Here is a 20,000-nt window from a genome sequence, read left to right as displayed (position 1 = left end):
GCACTCTGTGGAGGCACAGATGCATTTTCTTGTGAGACCGTGTTGTTCGAATGATCAAGGTGTCATTCATTAACAGCCTCCCAAAGACTTTTTTTAACCTGTTGCTGCTCAGGCGTCCACAGCTGAGGTGTGTGTGTGTGTGTGTGTGTGTGTCACTGTAAACTCGCCACCCACTCAGTCATTTACGTATGACCCCTTGGAGATGGATGACCTGAGTGTTTACAGCCTCGTGTGTGTGTCCTGGGCTTTGTCTTGTGTCTACAACAAGGACTGCTGCCCAATCAGTCAAATTATTGGGCTTAAACTTTTCAAACTGAAGCATTAGTGAAGGGCTCAGGCAGGCCGAGTTAAATTGGAGCTAACGAACTGTGACCTTCTTCTACTCGGTTGGTGCGTGTGCACACACATGCACCTTTTTCCCTCCACAGGTGAGCTCTTGTGGCCTGCGGAGCCACTTCCTGGAAACTTGGTTGAGCAGCATTGATGTTGGCAACTCCGAAAGGTGAGCGACTGAGCAGGAATGACGAGGGGAAAAACAGGGTGGGGGCTGGCAGGATTTGCCTCTGCTCCCATCAGCACAGAGACCCAGAACACTGGAAGATATCCTCCCTGCGGTAGCGACGTAGGATTGATGCCGGGGCTGGATGTCACATTGTGTGGAGATGTGCTCATGACACATTGCGAGGGCGGAGAGCCCCTATACGCTCTGAGGATGTATGTCATCTGCAGAGAAATGCCCCAACAGAACCTGCCTCTGTTAGACGGGGGCTGCTGATTCCCAGGGGGCCCTTTTTTTTACGATCGTGGGGAAAATGTGACGCCAGTCGAGCTGCCAGAGTTAAAAACATTAAAAAAAGCGTTGGAAAAACGGCACAAATTAAAAAAGAGAAGCTTAAGTCTGCCAGCCGGAAAACCCTTAAAAGGGTTGTTGTGTGGGGGTGCTTTTCTGTGTGTGTGTGTAAGTATGTGTGCAGCTGCATGTGTGTGTGTATGCAGAGCTGGCATTGCTTAATGGTTTGCACACGCAAAGCCCAATGTAGGGGTTGCCAGGGAAACAGAGCAGCATGAGTCTCGGGCTGCAGGTGCTGTTCCTTGTGTCCTACTGCTGGAACCTCCTACGAGCATGGAGGGAGGGCAGAGAGGGGCAAAAAGACGAAAGGAAGGCAGAAAAGCCTTCTGGGGGGAAAAAAGCCCAAACCGGTTAAAGAGGAGCTTATACAGACACACAGAAAATAGTAAAAAAGCAAGGAAAGTTGGGATTACTATGACAGTAAAGTGGGATAAAGTGAGATAGACTAAATCCTGGTTGAAGACAGACGAGGTTCAGACATGCAGCGCTTTTCGTTAATCTGCCGGCACCTTGACATGTCGGCCTCACGTCTGAGTCACCGTCACGTAAAGATCTCCCCATCACTTTCAAAACAAGTCTGAATTGGAAACGGTCAGATTTACGTAAAGACCACAGCAGCACAGGATCAAACGGGCTCATCAGATGCGCCGTGATGCACAGGAAGCATGTGACATGGAAAAATAAGGAGTCACTCCAAGAGGAAGGTGGGCAACAACACTGTTAGTTCGCCCAGAGTGGCGGGCAGAGAGCAGGGCAGTGAGGTCTGACGGAGAAAGCGGAGTGGATGTTGCTCCGTAACAAATCGCAGAACCTGTGGGTGTCAGATTAGATCTGGTGGGGAAAGACGCCGCTCCCCCTCCTGTGATTGACAAGCCCGGAGGTACATTCATATGTTCCTCGCCGGTTCCACCGTGAATCCCCTTCTCTGCTTGACACCCTTTTTCCAGTCAGCTCCGTCTGGTCCAGTCAGGCTCATGCATTGATTCATGAGGCCGTTTGGAGAGCTGCTGACTTCGACTTCCCTTTTATATACGTGTATGAAGACTCTGCTATTAGTATTAATGGGAGCAGTCTGCTGCAGCAACATAATAGCTCATAATTAATTCAATGTCGGCGTCTTAATTCTGCTCACAGCATCCAGGACATTAAACCTGATGTATTTCCCTCAGTGATTGCACACATTATGCTGAATTTAAGCTCATAAATTAGATTTCAGTTTCAGCTCGTCGGCCCAGTCAGCCTTCGGGAGACCTTGACTTGGAGCGACAGGTCGTCTGCCGCTGTGCTCACCAGATGTTGAGGTGGAGGAGAGAGCAGGTGGGCAGATGGGTGAGAAGGCAGAGGTTGGCTGCTGTGGCTTCCTTAAGGTCAGGCTGTGGGCCGTATTTATCAACACTGACACTTTCTTGTTTCGCTGCTGCGTGGGACGTCTGCCACCATCGCTGCAGCGCACCGGCCAATCAGAGCGCAGCTGTGTGCTTCTCTACAGTCACATGCATCAGGCAGAGGAATGACTAACTATCAGGCTTCGTGGGCACAGAAGCTGTTGCTTTTCGCTCACAGGAGACAAACCCAAGCGACCCCCCCCCCCCACACACACACCTCCACCTCACTCCTCAGCACACGTTTGCTTTCTTAAAGATCTCCACACAACGACCCTTCGCTCCGTTCAGAGAGTTCAGTTTCCCATCGCTGGTCCTTGCAACCATCTTTTTTATCCCGGTGATGTGTGGAGAGTGAAGACGCTCAGATTTTAAGAAGGCTGTGCATTTAGCAGCACAACAAACAATTTGAAATGATTAAAGAAAATTGCAGCAAACCTTTTGTGGTGCACAGTGACGGATATTCTGCTCTGTTTGTTGATACAGAGCCGCTGAGACAATAGCTGCTCCTGTTGGTGCCACTAAAACATCTTGTCTGCTTTTACTTAACAACAAAACACATGATAGTAAACTTTAGAGATGTTGGTGTTTTATTTTTACTGTGGAGGACAAAACAAGGCGAGCTATTTCTCCTGCTTCCAGGCTTTATGCTAAGCTAAGCTAACCACAGCTAAGCTAACCACGGCGCAGCTCCAGATCCGTACTCCGTTTTTTTTGCTTTTGGTGCCAATGCTATGCCGAACTTCAGCTCTGACATCAAAACAACTAATGGTACATCAGATCCAGACTGTGTAAAGTCAGATCTGGATGCACAGCAGTGTCTGAACCAGTGCAGGCTCATTATTGAGGCTACTGGAGGACACACTAGTATGTAAGAAAAACCAAACAAAACCTGAACCTTTTTATTGACTGTTTTTTATTACCCACTTAATTGAATTTAATGGTTCTATGGTTTTGGTTTGGCTCAAATATAATCAGATTACACTGCTCTAAAAGTGAGAGAAGCAGCAAATCCTCACATTTGTGAAGCTGGATCTAGTTAATGTTTGACCTTTTTTTGCCCTTTATATGTCTTCAGTAGATCTTTACCAAAATAGTTGTTTAATATTGTGCTGGTTGACTAATCAATTAATAGTTTGACCAATACTTTAAATAAACACCCTTCTTTACGAAATAAGCTTGAATTTAGAGCCTTAAATGCGACAAAATGCAGCCAAAAATTTAAAGAATTTTAAGAAATTAAATCATAAACTATCAGTTCAAAGAATAGGTAAACAATATTATGACTTTGACCACAGGGTCTTTGCTAATTTCTGGTTCTTGGCAGTTTTGGATGCTGATCCTCTTTGCAACGTGGCAGACACACAGTCAGTCAGCAGAAAGCAGGATGCTGAATAATGGAGCTGAAAGCTATATAACTCCAGACCGTGGGCGTTTTACAGGAATCACTGGACCCTTCGCATGTCAGCAAACAAGTTCCCTCTGTAGGGCCTCTTAAAGAAGCAGGGGCCTCGCCTCCTATCGAGAAGCCGTCCTGCCTGTTCATTCATAAAGTCTGCTCTTTGTTTTGATCGTTTCCTCGCTGCTTGTGTAGGCTAGATGCCATCAGCAGGAAATATGTTGTTTCGTCTGTGCGGTTTGTGCGTTTGTAAGGTATCAACTGAGCGAGGATGTGGAGGAGGAGGAAGAGTGGGAGGAAGTGAGTGTTGTGTGTCCTGAAGTGTCTGTCAGTGTCGAGGGAAGGAAGGGGTGAGGGGGGGTGTTCATCCTTCGCCACCCTGACCCAGTGGACTCCAGCGGGGGTCGATGGTGAAGGATTGAAAGCCCCCAAACAGTCATCGGGAAGGTGGAGTGAGGTCAGCGAGGTCAAGTCAATATTTTAAAGATATACACACAAGTGAAGGGCCAGTACTGTATACACACACACACACACACACACACAGTATATTTAGAGCGAGGTCAGGAGGTTGCCGGCTGAGGGGACACAGAAGTGACAGGTGACGAACAGGTGTGAGAACTTGATGCATCGTCCAGGTTACCTGGTGTCCTCGCAATCATCTTTATACTCAACTAATTTACAACAGCAATTTGGAGGAAATGTGACGGCGCCTGAATTACGTTTTCTGTTATCGCAAATGTTGCAAAAATGTCGACACTGTCCAGGTTGCAGTCATTTAAATATACGGAGAGTCTTTTTGCACCCAGGTGCGTTAAAGGATGTGGTGGCCGAATGGGTCACATAGAAGACTCAAACCCTTTGTGAGATTATATGTTAATATAGGCTTTTCTTATTTTTAGACTTGGTTTACTACAGTTTTCTTTTATTATCAGTTTTCAGTAGCAGTTTGGTTAGGTTTAGGCACCAAAACTACTTGGTTAGATTTAGGAAAAGATGATGGTTTGGGTTGAAATAATAAGTCAAATAGAAATACGAAGGTAAAGTTCATTGCATACAACATAAAATATAGTTTTTCCAAATAGTTTCTGCCTTTTTATTGTATCATCTGGATTCATTGTTAGATACTGTTGGGAAGTGCTGAAGAATTTTAATATGATAAATAATCCCACTCCATGTTGTCCCTGCTGGTTTTCCCATAATTCTGTGGACGGTATGATCGTGAAACAGACTAAATTTCCTTCTATGTGATATTGAGAAGGTTTTAAAAGTCTTAAATGTTACTTGGAAACACTGATTATCTGATGAAGGCTTTACGATGGGAAACTCGTGCTCCGCTCCCCTCAGCAGGGTCAGGCGGTCACGTCGTGCCTCCCATCAAGCAATCACGTCACACCGGCTATCGGCTCAGTTGACCGTAGAAATGGAAAAATGGAAAAAGCCGCTGAGCCGAGCAGCCAGCAGCGCAGTGTTCCTGCAGCCACGGACAAAGATAAATGCCTATGAAAAAGACTCGAGGAGAGGCTGAAAGGAGGAATGAAAAAAGGGGGCAAAGCAGCAGTAAAGGATGGGGAAGGGTAAGATGGCAGAGCGCCCGAGTTAAAGGTGTGAAGGAGAGCATGGAAGAGAAGGAGAACGATTGGGACAAACGTAAAGAGGGTTAATGGGGAGGCTGTGAAAATATGTGTAAAAGCCAGGAGGAGGAGGAGGAGGAGGAGGAGGAAGAGGAGGAGGAGGAGGAGGAGGAGGAGGAGGAGGAGGAGGAGGAGGAAGGGGTGCCTGCCTGCTGGCAAAGCTTCATCCTCTTGCGTAACACGAGCCATCTCTTCCTTTAGCTGCTGTTGCCATGGGGAGAGATGTTGGGAGGGGTGGTTTCTGAGCTCAAGATGCCTCTCGGGTGGCAGAGACTCTGGGGGATTCTGAGCTGCGACTTCCCTCCTTCTCCAACACCGAGAAAAAGGGGTGATTTTAAAATCCTCTGGTTATATTTTTAGACCTCACATTCTGCATGATTTCAGTCAGAGCACTAAGCACGGCTGCCAGCCACCCCCAAACCTGAATTAAATAAAGATAAGGAGGTTGCTGGGACTGCCTGGGTAACTGAGCGGTTACAGCGATGCCATGTGGCCGTATGGACTCAACTGTCGCCGGTGGGGTCGACCTTTGGTGCACGTCGTTCACCTCTCTCCCGTTTCTTGTCCGCCTCCACTGTCACTAAAATAAAGTCAAGAAACAGCGAAAAGTGAAAAATAAGGAAGCTGCTGCTGTGTGAAACTGTGCTGGAGAGTGAGAAGTTGTGTGTGGGAACCTGCAGGGCGTCGATGAGTGACTCAGTCTCCGGTTCAGGTGTGTCTTGTAAAATGAAATGCAGGCATTGTTTATTACCGTGATTTTATTTTCCATGTACACGGCATGACTAACGGTGAGTCTCAGCGATGTGTGCAGGTGCTGCTGCAGTCCAGTCGCTGTGTGTCTGATGGTGTGTCTGATGGTGTGTGTGTGTGTAGTGAGTGATGAAGAAAACCTGTATCCTCACTGGTTCTGCTGATAGGAATTGATAAGCCACAGTAAAAGAAACAACATCAGTTTTGATAGTTGTTAAAAGGACTCGTTCAACATTTTGGCACTCAAGCTCACAGATGATCACACGTCTCATTTTTTTAATTTGCACAAAAACAGAGAAGTAAAAAAGCCAATTTGTGGTTTTAGAGAAAGTATAAACAACTTGGGGCACAGTTACTTCCTGAAGTCAATCTTTTTCTTCTCACCATTGGGAAGAAAGTGGATTTCCCAAAATATATAACTATACCTTCAATTATTTAAGTCATTTTATTGACCTGAAACGCCAAATATTCTCTGCCTGTAATCATTGTAAACTAATTATCTTTTGCATTTAGGTAAAATCAGCTGTTTGGATAAAATCCGGTAAATTGTGATGTCAGTCTTTCTCATTATACAGACTGACCCCTAAACTCACTAAACTCAAAACACAGCGTTGTGTTTTTGTGTAATCCCACACCGGTGGTGATTTGATACACATCAACTTGTAATGATCCGACACATTTTCCAGCATCGGCCCGCAGCAACTCTTCATGAGAGCAGAAATTTGAATCACATTCGCTCCTCGAAGCCGCTCCTGTACTCTGACCTCCTTCTCTCGTCTCTTCGGCGTGTGAGCTGTGTGCCACAGGTGTCTGCTGACGGATGTACAGGTTTATTATTGGAGGTTATAGTTAAAGGCACAGCTGTGCAATATGACAATCACGTGACACTAGAAAAATGTCACAAATCATAATGTTTACGGCGATATTTGTTGTCATTTGGACAGCACTTTGCGTTGTTCCACACAGCATGGATGTAGGTCAAGCCCCCAGGAAGAGCGGCAGGCTTTGAAGCCAGCTTCACATAGTGGCCAAACTGTGTAATTACAACAGTGGCGTCCGTCAACGTGATGCCATTGGGCCCAAAAAGACTTTACATTGTACTTTGTGAAGAAAACACCTTTAATTCAGCGGATATATTACATAACATACAGTATAACCTTTATAAAGATAGATGTTGTGGCAGAACAGCTGAATTGACTCGCATTAGATTGTACAGGTGTACCTAATAAAGTGGCCATCGAGAGCTGAAACTTTGAGTCGATGAATCAATTATTCGACTGACAATAAATTAATGACACTTATTTTGAAAATCAGTCATTGTTCGAGCAACAGTTCTTCCCAATCAGCATCTCCATGGTGAGAATTCTTCATCTTGTGCAACAGTAAACTCAACATCTGTGTTTTTTGAGCGTTCTTTGGACAAAACAAACAATTTCACAGAAACTGAGATGGACTTTTTTCACTGTTCTGTTGACTTTCTACAGAATAACGGTTAAGTGAGAAAACAGCCTGCAGATTAAACGATAACGACAATAAAAACAATCATGACTTGCATTCGTACTCAGCAGGCTGCTCCCTGTGTGCTGATGTGGAGGCGGTGTTGTGTTCAGGTTCAGGTTAACACCGTAGCGTACCTCACGCAGGCTCAGTGGCTTCTCCTATTAGCGCCTTCACTAGTCCCTGACGCTCGCCTGCTTGCCCTACACAGATCGGATCAATGCACAGAACGGATAGATGAGTATTTATAGCCTCTGCGGGGGCGTGGGAGGTTGTACGCCACAAGTAGGTTAGCTGCTAATCTGATGTTGACAGTGTGTATGTGAGTGAGTTACAGAGGAATTAGGAACCTGAGCTGTTTTTAGAGCCTCCATCCTGCTTTGTTTTGCTTTTTTATAAAAAGCGAGAGCGCTGCTTCTCAGCTCAGGGAAGTCAGCACTCAGGCAGGCAGGCAGGGCTTTCCCTGATTTGAAGTAGGGATTTAAAAAAAAAAAAAAGAAGAAGAACGAGTAGAGAGGAGAGGAGAGGAGGGGGGAGAAGGAACACAAAGGCGGGCAGGCGGGGAGGAGAAAGAAGCGTGGTTGCTGCACTGACAGTGGAGAGACCAGGCAGAAGTGAGAAGTGAAACCTTCGTCTCTCGGCACAGAAACACAGCTGTGTGTCGGTGTGTGAGGACAGACAGACGGTGGCCAGACGCTCGGCTTTCCGCTCTGCAGTGGCATTTCAGTTTTCCCCTTTTCCTTTCTTTTTATCTTCTGGGAGACAGAGAGGCACAGGAATGTCAGCGGTTATTGGCTGGGAAAGTGTCTGCCTGTCTGGGTCGGGAATGTCAGGTGTTCCCCCGTAAGCGTGTCTGACTCCAGGAGGGAACAGCAGCCAGCAGCTCCTCTCTGAGAAAGTGCCGACTTTCTTTGGTACACTTCTGCCTCCTTACAGGTATTGTGCACTGCTGCTAGGTCTCGTCTTTGTGCTGAGCAGATTGTGTTTTATTTCTCGCTGCAGGCTTTTGTTTCAGTGTGGGTTCACTTTCATCGTCTGCTTCTGTCTTCTCTCTTTCTCTCTTTCTCTTGTGTCATCGCATCGTTTCATTCCTCACTAATTTTGCCAAAGTTTGTAATTCCCCTCCCTCCCTCCCTCTCTGTTTTTACTGTTCCTTCATGGGGACATGGTATTTAAAATGTGCTGAGACTATTACTTTCTGCATAGATTATTCTGCCAGTTATTTTCTTGATCAGTGGTTATTATGGTCTGTAAAATGAGAAAATAGGGAAAAATCCATTTACAGTCTCCGAGAGCTCAAGGTGACATCTTCTGATTGCTTTTTTTTTTTTCACACAACCATCCAAAACCCAAAAATATTCATTTTGCTTGTTCACACACAGACACATAGTGATTATGTATTAGTTAATGACATAGTTGTTTACCATAATGTGAGATGAACAGAGGCAGAAAACTCCTCGCATTTGAGAAGCTGGAACTTTAAAATGTTTGGCATTTTTGCTTGAAAATGACTGAGCCAATGATCAAAATAGCTGCAAGTTCATTTATCTGTTTCATCTGTACTTATTTTGCACTTTGAATTCAGCAGAAAAGAATGTGAAAGTAAAGTACACAGTTATTAAAATGTGATTATTACATTCCCACACAAGCCAACAAATTTCCCGCTGTCCGGCTGCCATCTTTCCTATCCGCATCTCTACTGAGTAACAACAATGTCGGTCAAGAGGTTAATGTCTCCGGCGGCTCATTAACCCCGTCAGCACTAGCTAGCGTTGGCGTTGGTCCCCCTCATTCGGGCGGCAGCAGCAGCAGCAGCAGCAGCAGACGCTGGACATGGGCAGGAGGACGGGATAAGCCCGTGGATGGCAGCCTGGGGTGAGCTGTTGGTGTTATGCAACAGCTCGGTCCAGAGATAGAGCGGAGCTGAACTTATGACACTTCTGACTTCTTCTAGCACACGCTGAGATCATCAGACTCACTTGGCTCCCCCTCCTCTCCTCCGCCGGGTGGCTCCATGTAGGAATAGCTGTGCCTGTTGTTACAGAGAAGAAACACTGAGGTCAGTTATGAGTGCGGCTGCATGCACTCTGACTGTCTATTTGCAAACATCCTTTTGTTAATTGCCTTTCCTTTGTCTATTCCGCTGTAATTTTATTACGCTCCTTTAAATGAGTCATCTTATTAGCTCTTCTCCTGGGAACATCCACCTCAGCAGCGGCCTCAGTTAATCCTGCGCTGTTGCATGATTTCCTGTTTTCGTTATGTTTACATTTCTGTTCACCTGTTTTTATGCTCTTTATGAATTTGTGCGAGAGCAGAAACACCAGAAAAAAGTCCAAACATGACATGCTTTTAGGCTGACTTTGATAAGTGATTAAGATGAGATAGACTTACATGCCCATCTACATTACAAAAATCAATAATCAATAGCGAGCTACGGCATACTCATATTTCAGCCTGGCTGGTGTTGAGGGTTTCAATGGACAGAAGGACAAAAGAATGGTTGAAACGGCGGCGCTGTCTGATTATAGTTTGTGAAAAACAGCCTGAGGGCTGAGAGGTCGACCCACCGTTTGTAAAAGTCGGCTGATCCTGACCTTTGACTCCACTGTCAGGTCAGATTTAGGTCGCTTATCAGGCAAAAAATGCCAAAAATATTGGTGGTTCCAGCTTCTCTAATGTGAGAACTAGCTGCTTTTACTCCTCCTACGTTATAACAATATCTTTGGGTTTTGGGCTGCTGGTCAGACGGCGAACTGTGTATATGCTGCTCCTATAGGCTCCTTAATATATAATAATAATAATAATATAATTAAACGTGGTTGTCATGTCTTAGGTCTGTTATTTTAAAGGCCCTTCTATGGACAGGCTTATGACTTTAGAAGTAGCTACTAATGCTGTGAATCAGTGCATTAGACATTTGCAATTCTGTATAGTGTATCTGTTCCTATAAAATAAACAGTAAGCAAACAAAACAAACCATTTCAAACCGCCTTGGTATCAGAGTAGTTTCTTCTTTAAAAACAGACATGATGTTGGTTACCACGTCTTTGTTACTCCAATGTGATACAGACAGGGGAGAGGGGAGTGGGTAGCGGAGGGAGAAAATGGGAGGGGGGTTAAAAGAGGGTGACGATGATGGAAAGAGGCAGAAAGAGGGAGGAGAACGGGAGGACAAGGTGGGGAAATTGTGGAGGAGGAGGAACATGAAAAGACAGTGAGGGAACGCCATGTCGCTGGTGTTCAGTGTGGTTATGTAACGTTACCTCCTGCCTACTGCCGATGGCAGAGAAAAGCACGGAGTAACAGCAGCGCATGGCGTGGAGGTGGGTGGCAACAACAACATCAGAGAGGAAGAAGTAGCAGCAGTATCCAATAGAAGCATATCGAAGGCCTAAAGCTGCTTTTCCCTCCCGGTAATTCCCAGAATCACCCTGCTTCCTGCTATTGATGATTGTTGTGTTCACTGATTGTCAAATTAGCATAAATGAAATATCGTAGGGTTTTGGGCTGCTGGTCAAAGAGCCCTGGAAGGTTAAGTGATGTATATCTGTGAAAGTGAAGTGCCAACGCATCGCTGGTTGACATACACATGGCTGTCTGTTGTGACCACTGCCGAGACATGTCCCTCTGTGTTTACATGCAGCACCAGACATGTATATGTGACAGCGTGCATGTGCTAAATGAGCTATAAAAGCAGATGGTTGTCTGGCGGCATCCACAGAGAGGAAAAAAACCAGAGAGCCTTAGAGCAGCTGCAGGAAAGCCCTGTGGGAGTCTACAGAGCCGGCCACCGGTCTCCAGGCGAGCCGACAACACACTGTAGCAACACACTGTAACAACGCACTGTAACAACACAGTGTAGCAACGCACTGTAACAACACAGTGTAGCAACGCACTGTAGCAACACACTGTAACAACGCACTGTAACAACACAGTGTAGCAACGCACTGTAGCAACGCAGTGTAGCAACACAGTGTAGCAACGCACTGTAGCAACACAGTGTAGCAACACACTGTAGCAACACACTGTAGCAACACACTGTAACAACACAGTGTAGCAACACAGTGTTACAACACAGTGTAGCAACACACTGTAACAACACAGTGTAGCAACACAGTGTAGCAACACAGTGTTACAACACAGTGTAGCAACACAGTGTTGCAACACACTGTAGCAACACACTGTAGCAACACAGTGTAACGACGAGCTGTAATGACATGTTGTAACTACACACTGCTCTGTATATTAAGAGCCCTCTTTATAAACACAGGATCCATGTTGGATTTCATCACTGAAGAACTTCGACCTTGATGAATCTTGGTGTTTTTTTATATCATAGTTTGGGGACATTTTGCGGGCTCATGCTGTGATGTGTTTATACAACGTTTCCCAACATTTTTCTAACATGGTGCTGTGAAGTCTCTTTCTGTGGATTTTCTCTTGATGAGGGTTGAGTGTCTATACTGTAGCTGGCTATAACTGCTCGTGTCCACTATTAGTACTGCGTAAGGGTGAGGCCCATCACTTCCTCTGCGACAGAAGATCTTTACTTACGATGATCAGTTCATTCATCATCAGGAGAACTACTCGGCCAGTAAAAACAGCTGTATAATGTCTTTGATTTGCAGGAGCTTTTGAGAGATGTTTGAGAAAATAGTTAACCACCAGTTATCAGGAGTTTGGCACAGAGATGACAGATTTATAAGAGAAGACCTGTACAAACTGGTTATGAGGAAGTTAGAAGAGGCAGGTTTGAAAAAAATATGCTATTGAGCAATATGTGAAATGACGGATCGTTTGTCTGTAAAGGTTTTGACCTAATTGATTCATTGTTTATGAAAATAGCTGCTGTTTGACTTAACGATTGTGGGTTCTGCCTGAAATAAAAGCGTTGCCTTCATCCTAAAACCAAGACAAGAAAAAAGGGACATTTGTTTGAATTTAAATCATTATGGGTTTCATTGCGCTAACATGTCTCACATGTTTTCATGCACAACACTGACAGCGATCACAACAGCCCTCGTTATCATCCCAGCTCCTCCCCTGAGGGGTGAGCAGTGGGAGGCCGAGGATGGAGGAGAGTGTGATGGCTGAGAGACGAGCCTTGTTTTGAAATTGAAAAAGGGGAAAGAAGGAGGGAGGAGGAGGAGGAGGAGGAGGACAGGTGAGAGGAAGCCAAGATACAGACGTTGATCCAAATGCTGTTTGGATACATGATCAATGACCTCGCATACCTTTTAGATCCTCATTTCCCGTGTAGCCTTTTGTGACACTCGCTGCCTCTCGCTGTACTCATGAGCTGCAGATCTAATTAGGAGTCGTCTCTTTTCCTAGAAGGCTTGGCTGCTTTGATAGTCTCGTCTCCCGTGGCGAGGGCAGTGTTGTGATTAGAGTTCGGAGACATGAGAGCAACTGTATGAAACTTATTGGCCAGAACTGTGTTGGATTCCTCTGATTGGACACACGGTTACATCAGTTCTTTTGAGTTATGAATCAGCCTCTGATGGTAAGTGGTCGTATACAAGCCTCTCTGGAATTTTTGACAATTTCACCACAGATGGCCCTCAGTGGATAGACATTTGTAGTGGTTGTAGCAGTTTTCACATCCTCTAAATTAAAGTAATAGTCTGAGAGTTTAATTTGAATAAATGTCTGTTGAAGGAGAACCAGAAAGAGCTGTATTGCGCCATTCAAACCCGTCGCTAGTCGGCTGTTGGCTTGATTGATTTGTTTGTCTTATTGTGTGTTACACAAACACTGAGTTGGACCCAAACTAACGCTTTAAAACACTGAAGTTACTCAATGACACAAACAAAACTGAGAGCAGAAGACCAGCAGCTTGCATGTAAAATTACAGTTTTGGTCAATGTAGTCTGGTGGATTTGAATAGTGCGATACACCAGCTATTCCTGGTTTTAAAAAAAGGATCTTACAGGTCTGTTTGTGTAGGGATCCTTTCTTTAATGCTGTCAGACAATCTGTGCCTGTCGGTGACAAATGAAGCGCCTCACATGGACGTACTTTGATCTGGTGCAATTGCCCCAAAGGATTACATTATGGCCATTGTAGCTTGCTCGCCGCTGTTCTCTGCTGATGGCCACTATTTATCACTGAGCGAGTTAACACAATGGTGACTGAGCCTATGGCCACTGATGAAAGCTCTTACATTTTCACTAGAAGATTAGAACTGGGTGTCGGTGGCGACATCCCTGGGAAAATTCACAAGCAGCACACAGTTAGTGACGTTACCGTTTTCCATCACCCAGCAGTGTTTTTTCTGCCAGAGAGGGTGGGCGGACGTGGTCTTATAATACATCCATGTCTCTAACTCACTTGTGTATGAAGCAGTGTGCTATTTTTCTGTCTCTGCTCAGTTACTGCCAATTGACTGATGTCACGCACTGTTTTGATCTTTGAGGTCCAAAAACATACCTGCGATTACCGCTTATCACCATAGGTGCTGCCAAAGAGAAGGACACGGAGATCTTCGAGATTTTAACTTAAAGTACCAATACCTTCACGTAAAAATACTCCAGAGAAGTAAAAGTCCTGCAGTTAAAATTTAAAGTAGTAAATGTGCATAAGTATTATCATTGAAATGTACTCGAAGTATCAAAATTAAAAGTACTAGTACTAGCACCCTGGTACTGTGTTTTATTATTAGACTGTTAATGCTGATGCATCAATATGTAAATAGTATTTTATTCTAGTGGCTGGTCGAGGTGGAGCTACTTTTAAACTACTTATATATGGTTTTGTTCAGTGGTTCCCAATCTGAGGATCAGGCCCCTCCAAAAGGTCACAAAATAAATCTAAAGCAAAATTTTTTTTCTTTTATCTGTGTTTTTTGTGAAATATAGGATCATTTGAACAGAAATTTAAGGAAACCATGTGAAAAGTTTTGACGAGAAATGTCCGTCAACAGCTCAGACATCTGAAACGTGACACAGTGTCCCAACTAAACACCAGCAGCCAAATGTGTCGGGAGCCGCTGGTTTAACAACACTTTGTTTTTAGAAGCTTAATATGTGTTTAATATATATTTACAGCAGTTGTTGGGTAAGTGTAGTGGTGTAAATAGTACAACAGGTGCCTCTGAAATGTAGAGCTGTAGAAGTATAAAGTAACAGAAGATTGAAATACTCAAGTAAAGTACTAATACATCACAGTTGTACTTGGTGACTGTGCTGGTTTCAGACTGCAGTTTGGCAATTTGTTTGAAAGTTGAAGCATTTTGCCAAAAAATCAGCTAATTTCAGATGGACGAAATGGAGTCTGAATGTGGCCTTTGTGTGCAGCTGAATGCCGTTCTGATCACGACTGTTTGCATTAAAGTGTTCAGATAAAACTGAATGAAATGAGAGTTATGATGGCAGCTTTCTGAATAGAGGAAGAAAAAAAAGTGTGCAACTCTGCAGTCGAGCTTTGTTATTCCCTTGCCCTCCCCGCGTGGTTTTGGACTGGTTTCAGTTTGGTATTCAGAGTATGAAGGGGTCAGCGTGGGCGTCTGGTTGTATGCAGAGAGGATAGACATTTTTGGCAACAAAGTCAGTTCAATTCATGACGGTTTTCAAGCTGAATGACTGAGGGAGTGTGTTCACGCATTACCCTGATTGTGTGTGTTTGTCGACATCTTTAACCTAATGGACCCCCGGCACACACAGGGTAGGAGGTATTAGAGGTTACTAGCTGGATTACTTCATTCAGGCTTTGCTGCATTATCACCAGCTCAGCTGTCATTAACTCAGATGTTCCCACAGGGATGACGCAGTGTGTCCTCCACACTTGCTAACACACATGTACGCAGGGCCGTGTTTGCAGAGCGATCCCTCTTTAGGTCATTTTTAAAGAACGGGAGTGACTGCGTGCTAAGCCGCCTGTGTTAGTCAGTGCTTATTTTTGCTTTCTCCCCGCCAACACCAACTTCGTGCTGTCGCTCTGGCCGGCCTAATTACAGAGCGCGATGTTGATCCTGGAGTTTCATCCTGCGAAGTGTTTATCTTCAGTACCACGGCAATGACACTGCAAAAAGTGCTCGGTCACGCTCTTTGTTGTCTCTGGCCTGGGTAAATATTTGTCTGATTTTCTGAACCTCTTTTGTGGCCAAACTGTAAAACCCTCAGAATTCCCCAAACTGGAACAAAGAGGAAGCTCCCTCTGCTTTATTTTTGGATTCCTCAGAGTGCAGTACAGTGAGGTTAAAGAGGCGAACGCCACTCAGGGAGACGCTTTTGTCATGTTTATGTAATGCCTGTCGGTTGTCAGCCTGCCTGCCCTGAGCTGGGTGAATCCCCTCCTTTAAATATCGACCCCGGTCCCTTTTAAAGAGCTCACAGTGAGCCCCCCCACCACCACCACCACCACCACAGTGACCTGCAGGCTGTATCCGACTGAGACCCTGCAGCTTTATCTCAGCCCGTCACTGTCAACATGTCAGTCAGTCACTGTTTACCAGGCGGCTCTGCTACTGAGAGACACAATTTCATGTTGACTTTAAAAAGATCCTGCAGTTTCCACAGCCACTTCCAGACTTTTGGTTTTTTTTTTTTCTTTGCACCCACACACAGCCTTGAATGAGTCTTTTTTTTTTTTGAGTTAAAAGAAAAACAATATTGCTGCTGGGTGTCTCCATTTTCCATGGATTTCCTCAGTTAAGATAAAGAACAGCAGTGGCTCGTTGTTTTTAAGGCATGACAAGGGAAACATTATTTTTACAGCGCATTTCAAGACTTTATTATCCAAAGAAGGAAATCCATTTGGTTAGAGGTGCAAAAAATACAAGCAACAAAAAAAGAGAACAAAGAAACATGTTACAATTAAAAACTTGATGTCGCCCTCCGCTGAAAAAACGTTTTGCTCATTGTTACGAGGATGTTTGAGCTTCGCTGAGCAGAATAACGTCTGTTTGACACTAGAAAGCTGTTTTCATATTAATGTATTTTATTGAAGGAGGAAAGCTTCACCTTAAATATTAGTGAAAGACGAGAACGCTGGCAGAGGATTTTGTGACATCTCAACTGGTTTGGAGGTCAGTTGTGGTCCAGTGTGCATCTTATTGGAGCTCCAGCTAACCAGTCAATGAGCCCAAACCTCCAAATGTCCAATTTACTATCAAATATGACAGAGAGAAGCATCAGATGAAAAGCTGGAAGCACCGGATTCTTTCACTTGAAAGTGAGTGCAAGTCACACGTGTGGTGTGAAACTTGAAGCCTCAGAGCTCAGTCATGTGTTGAGAAGTTAAACTTTTGAAACCAAACGTATTTGCATTGTCATATGTTCTGTGTTTTCCAGTGAGGAAGGATGTAGATGTTAATTCAAGATCTCTGAATCTGGGTTCTCAAAGTAAGAAAATGTTTGAAGTCACAGAACAGTGTGAGCTTCAATTCACGTCCATCACATTTAAAACGCATTGCACAACTCCTCTCCAGTACAAAGAGCTTCATTCATCACATGTTTTCAGCAATCTCGCCTTCATCAGTTTCCGGTTTTCCTTATTTACACCACTTTGATTTGTCATGTGAGAGCTACCATGAATACAAAACGTTACTGTCATCGTCTTCGACAAACACACTATTTACAAATGTACTGCTTCCACGTCTGGAGGGAATCTGTAAATGTTAAATGTTGTCCAAACGCATGCATACATGCTAAAACCTTCCCCGAATGAGACGGTCTCAAATTGTCAACATTTTGATTCCAATCAGGAAGCATCTGGTTAAAGAAGAAGTAAACAAGATGTGGCCGTAGCATTTTAAAACACGTCTGAGGGGACGGGACACAAAAAGTAAACTGAAACCATACGACTGTTACAACCTCATTATTGAAAAGGAACAGAAAAAGAAGCTGTGGGACATGGGTTTGAGGTTTTTAAAAAAAAAAAAAAAAAAAAGGTGAAACACCTCAGAGTCTTCCTCACACAGAGACGAGGTGAGCTGTTGGGCAATCAGCAGTCAGTCGGGGACATTTTATTCCTCCCCCCTCCGACACAAACAGAACGAGGGAGGGAGAGCGAGAGAAGGATCCCCTGGAGGGTGCCAAAGCTGGTTTAGGTGACGTCACCCGGCCTGCTCTGTTTGGGCAGGCCCTCCCCTCCTCCTCCCCCCCTCCTCCCCACCCCTGTCTTCCTGGGCCTTACAGGAATTCCCCTCCTCGTCACATTATTCTGAGGAAACTGCTGGCAACGCCCCGCACCGCTGCAGAGCCACAGCTGATAGGGCGGAAGTGCAGACTTGTGACTGCCTGTGTTGACACAGGAGTATGTATGCACTTGTTGTTCTGTCTCCAGTTGCCTTTTGTTCCCGAACAAAAGGAGCCTCTGAGTGTTTGTGCCATGAAACATCAGCAGAGCCCCGGGTAAGAAGTGAACATTTTGTCCTATAGATTGCTGTGAAACACTCAGAGCCAAGTGCACACAGAGATTTCCTGCATTATTCAGAGTTAGAAAGTAACTGTTGGTGCTGAATGGGATGTTCGTGTGTCGGTGGTCACACTGAGGTCAGCTGTGTGAGCAGCTCCTGTGTAGTTTTTTTGACTTCTGCTAAAAGCCGCTGTCCACAGCGACATCTCTGCTCTCGTCAAACGGAACGACAAAGGCAGGAAGCAGTCAGCGTGCTGTCACTCAATCGTGGCGCCGCGGTAACTGAAAACAAGTGGGCAGAGGGACAGTCAAGCCTGAGGGACTCGTGTTGTTTTCTTTTTTTTTTTTTTTTTTTCTTTAAGCGTGCAACTGAAGGAAACGCTGCTTTCAGTTTTGATCTGATGGGACACCAGGCTGCTCCGTAGAAAACAGACTGATGTGTAAGTCCTGGGTTTCATTTGTGATGACGTTTTCTGTTGGTGTTGGTGTTAATGATCACTGTAAAACTGTCCATTCTCAGAGACTGTGTGGCTGGGAACTTCTCAGATGAATGTCATTTCTATCTAAGTGCTTAGCATTTGTGCATAGAAGCGCAGCAACTATTAGTAACTAACAAGGCTGCAACCAACAATTATTTTCATTATCGTTTAATCTGCCAATTATTTTCTCAATTATTCAATTTTTTTGGTTCAAAAAATGTTAGAAAGCAATGAAACAGCCAAGCTGGCTCTAAAACCAGCACCTCTAAAACTCACTAACAATACGTTTTAAGCCATACAATTTTTTTTAAAATGACTGTCTGTGGGTTTTGTGTGAAACTGTTTCTTTTAAAATGGCTTGTTTAGTAGGACGAACACTCGAAACCTCAGAGAAACTCTTTAAAAAAAGAGTGAAAGTTCATTCTTGATCTCGGAAACAGCAGTTGGTGAAACGTTCTCCCCAGAGTCCAGTCAGCAGCTGCTCTGGGGCTTTTGATTGTATCGTACTGTCTTCCTCTGCAAAGGGAATTACCAAGTTGTCGCAGTAAAGTTCTACTTTAAAATGTTCTGTATCTCTTATTTATTTATGTTTTCTTATCCAAAGTAAATAACACATAGCCTTTATAGTACAACTGTTTAACAACAGCAGGAACAGTAGCAGTGAAGGTTAAAGCTTATATTTTATAGAGAGAGTTTTTTATGTCAAATTTGAGATTCAAACAAATGGTAACATTTATGCTAATTCATTTTCTGTCGGTCAACTAATAGATTAAACAAATAATCGTCTCTAATTATCATGATTACTACGTGGAGTTCTTTTAAAGTCTGAGCTGCATATGACCCCTCCTTCCTCATCTTCCTCCTCCATCTTCTTCTTCCTCCTTGGCTGACGCACAGAGCTACTCTATGTGTGCAAAATTTGCGTTTGCCCTGAAATGCACGAAACATGCTTCCTGTCCTGTGCGGCTGTTTGACGATGCAGCGGCCATCAGTCGCAGAGCTCCATTAGTTCTGTGTCACAGCCCTCACCCCGAGGGGGGGGGGCTCGACATGCTGACTGGATGAAGTTGGACGTGCAGCTTGTTTTAGTTCCACTTTTTTTTTTAGCCTCCGCAAAGAAAGAAGTGGGTGTTGGTGTACAGTCGAGGGCTCACTGCTGGATTTCAATGACTGTTTCATGTCTTATCTGAAACACTGAAGAGTTCAGATTGGACTTTCTGTAGAACCGTAGCTGTGTGTTAGTGAAAAATTAACTGCTGTTGAATTTGAAAAGTGACTTAAATTATTACTCAATTATCAGACAAAAATATTCTCTAGTTCTGCTTTATGAAACGTGAGGATCAGTGGTGGAAGTTAAAATTTGACATACTTGTACTTTACTTGAGTTCTGCCAAAACACTATGAAATATATTGTTGTCCACAATATGCTCTGCACTCGTCTGTGGGGATGCCAGTTCAGGCTAATGAAAATGCAGCTAGTTTTTTAGCGGCATCTAGAGCTCGTCCCCTGGCTACCCAGAGAAAGAGACTAGTAATCCAAAGTAAAATAGCCTGTAGTTCTTCCAGACCACCAACTACGTCACTGTACACGCCAACAGACGGCGCTCATGGAAGAACAACAGACATCGGCAACATCTGCAGATCTTTTTC

General features: G+C 44.4%; 2 protein-coding genes across 2 annotated transcripts in view; one reads left to right on the top strand and one right to left on the bottom strand.

Annotated features, from left to right (window-relative positions):
* nedd9 (neural precursor cell expressed, developmentally down-regulated 9) overlaps positions 1 to 15,378 on the bottom strand; it is a 142,240-nt gene extending 126,862 nt beyond the window's left edge. Inside the window, exon 1 of the mRNA XM_070846053.1 lies at positions 15,366 to 15,378. The gene's annotated coding sequence lies outside the window, so the exon portion shown is untranslated. The remainder of the gene's footprint in view (positions 1 to 15,365) is intronic.
* hivep1 (HIVEP zinc finger 1) overlaps positions 1 to 20,000 on the top strand; it is a 53,331-nt gene that overhangs the window by 12,478 nt on the left and 20,853 nt on the right. The gene's annotated exons all lie outside the window — the stretch shown is intronic.

The sequence above is a fragment of the Pempheris klunzingeri genome, chromosome 16 (genome assembly GCF_042242105.1).
Source record: "Pempheris klunzingeri isolate RE-2024b chromosome 16, fPemKlu1.hap1, whole genome shotgun sequence".
Classification (NCBI taxonomy): Eukaryota; Metazoa; Chordata; class Actinopteri; order Acropomatiformes; family Pempheridae; genus Pempheris; species Pempheris klunzingeri.
This window is presented reverse-complemented; position numbering and strand designations above follow the sequence as displayed.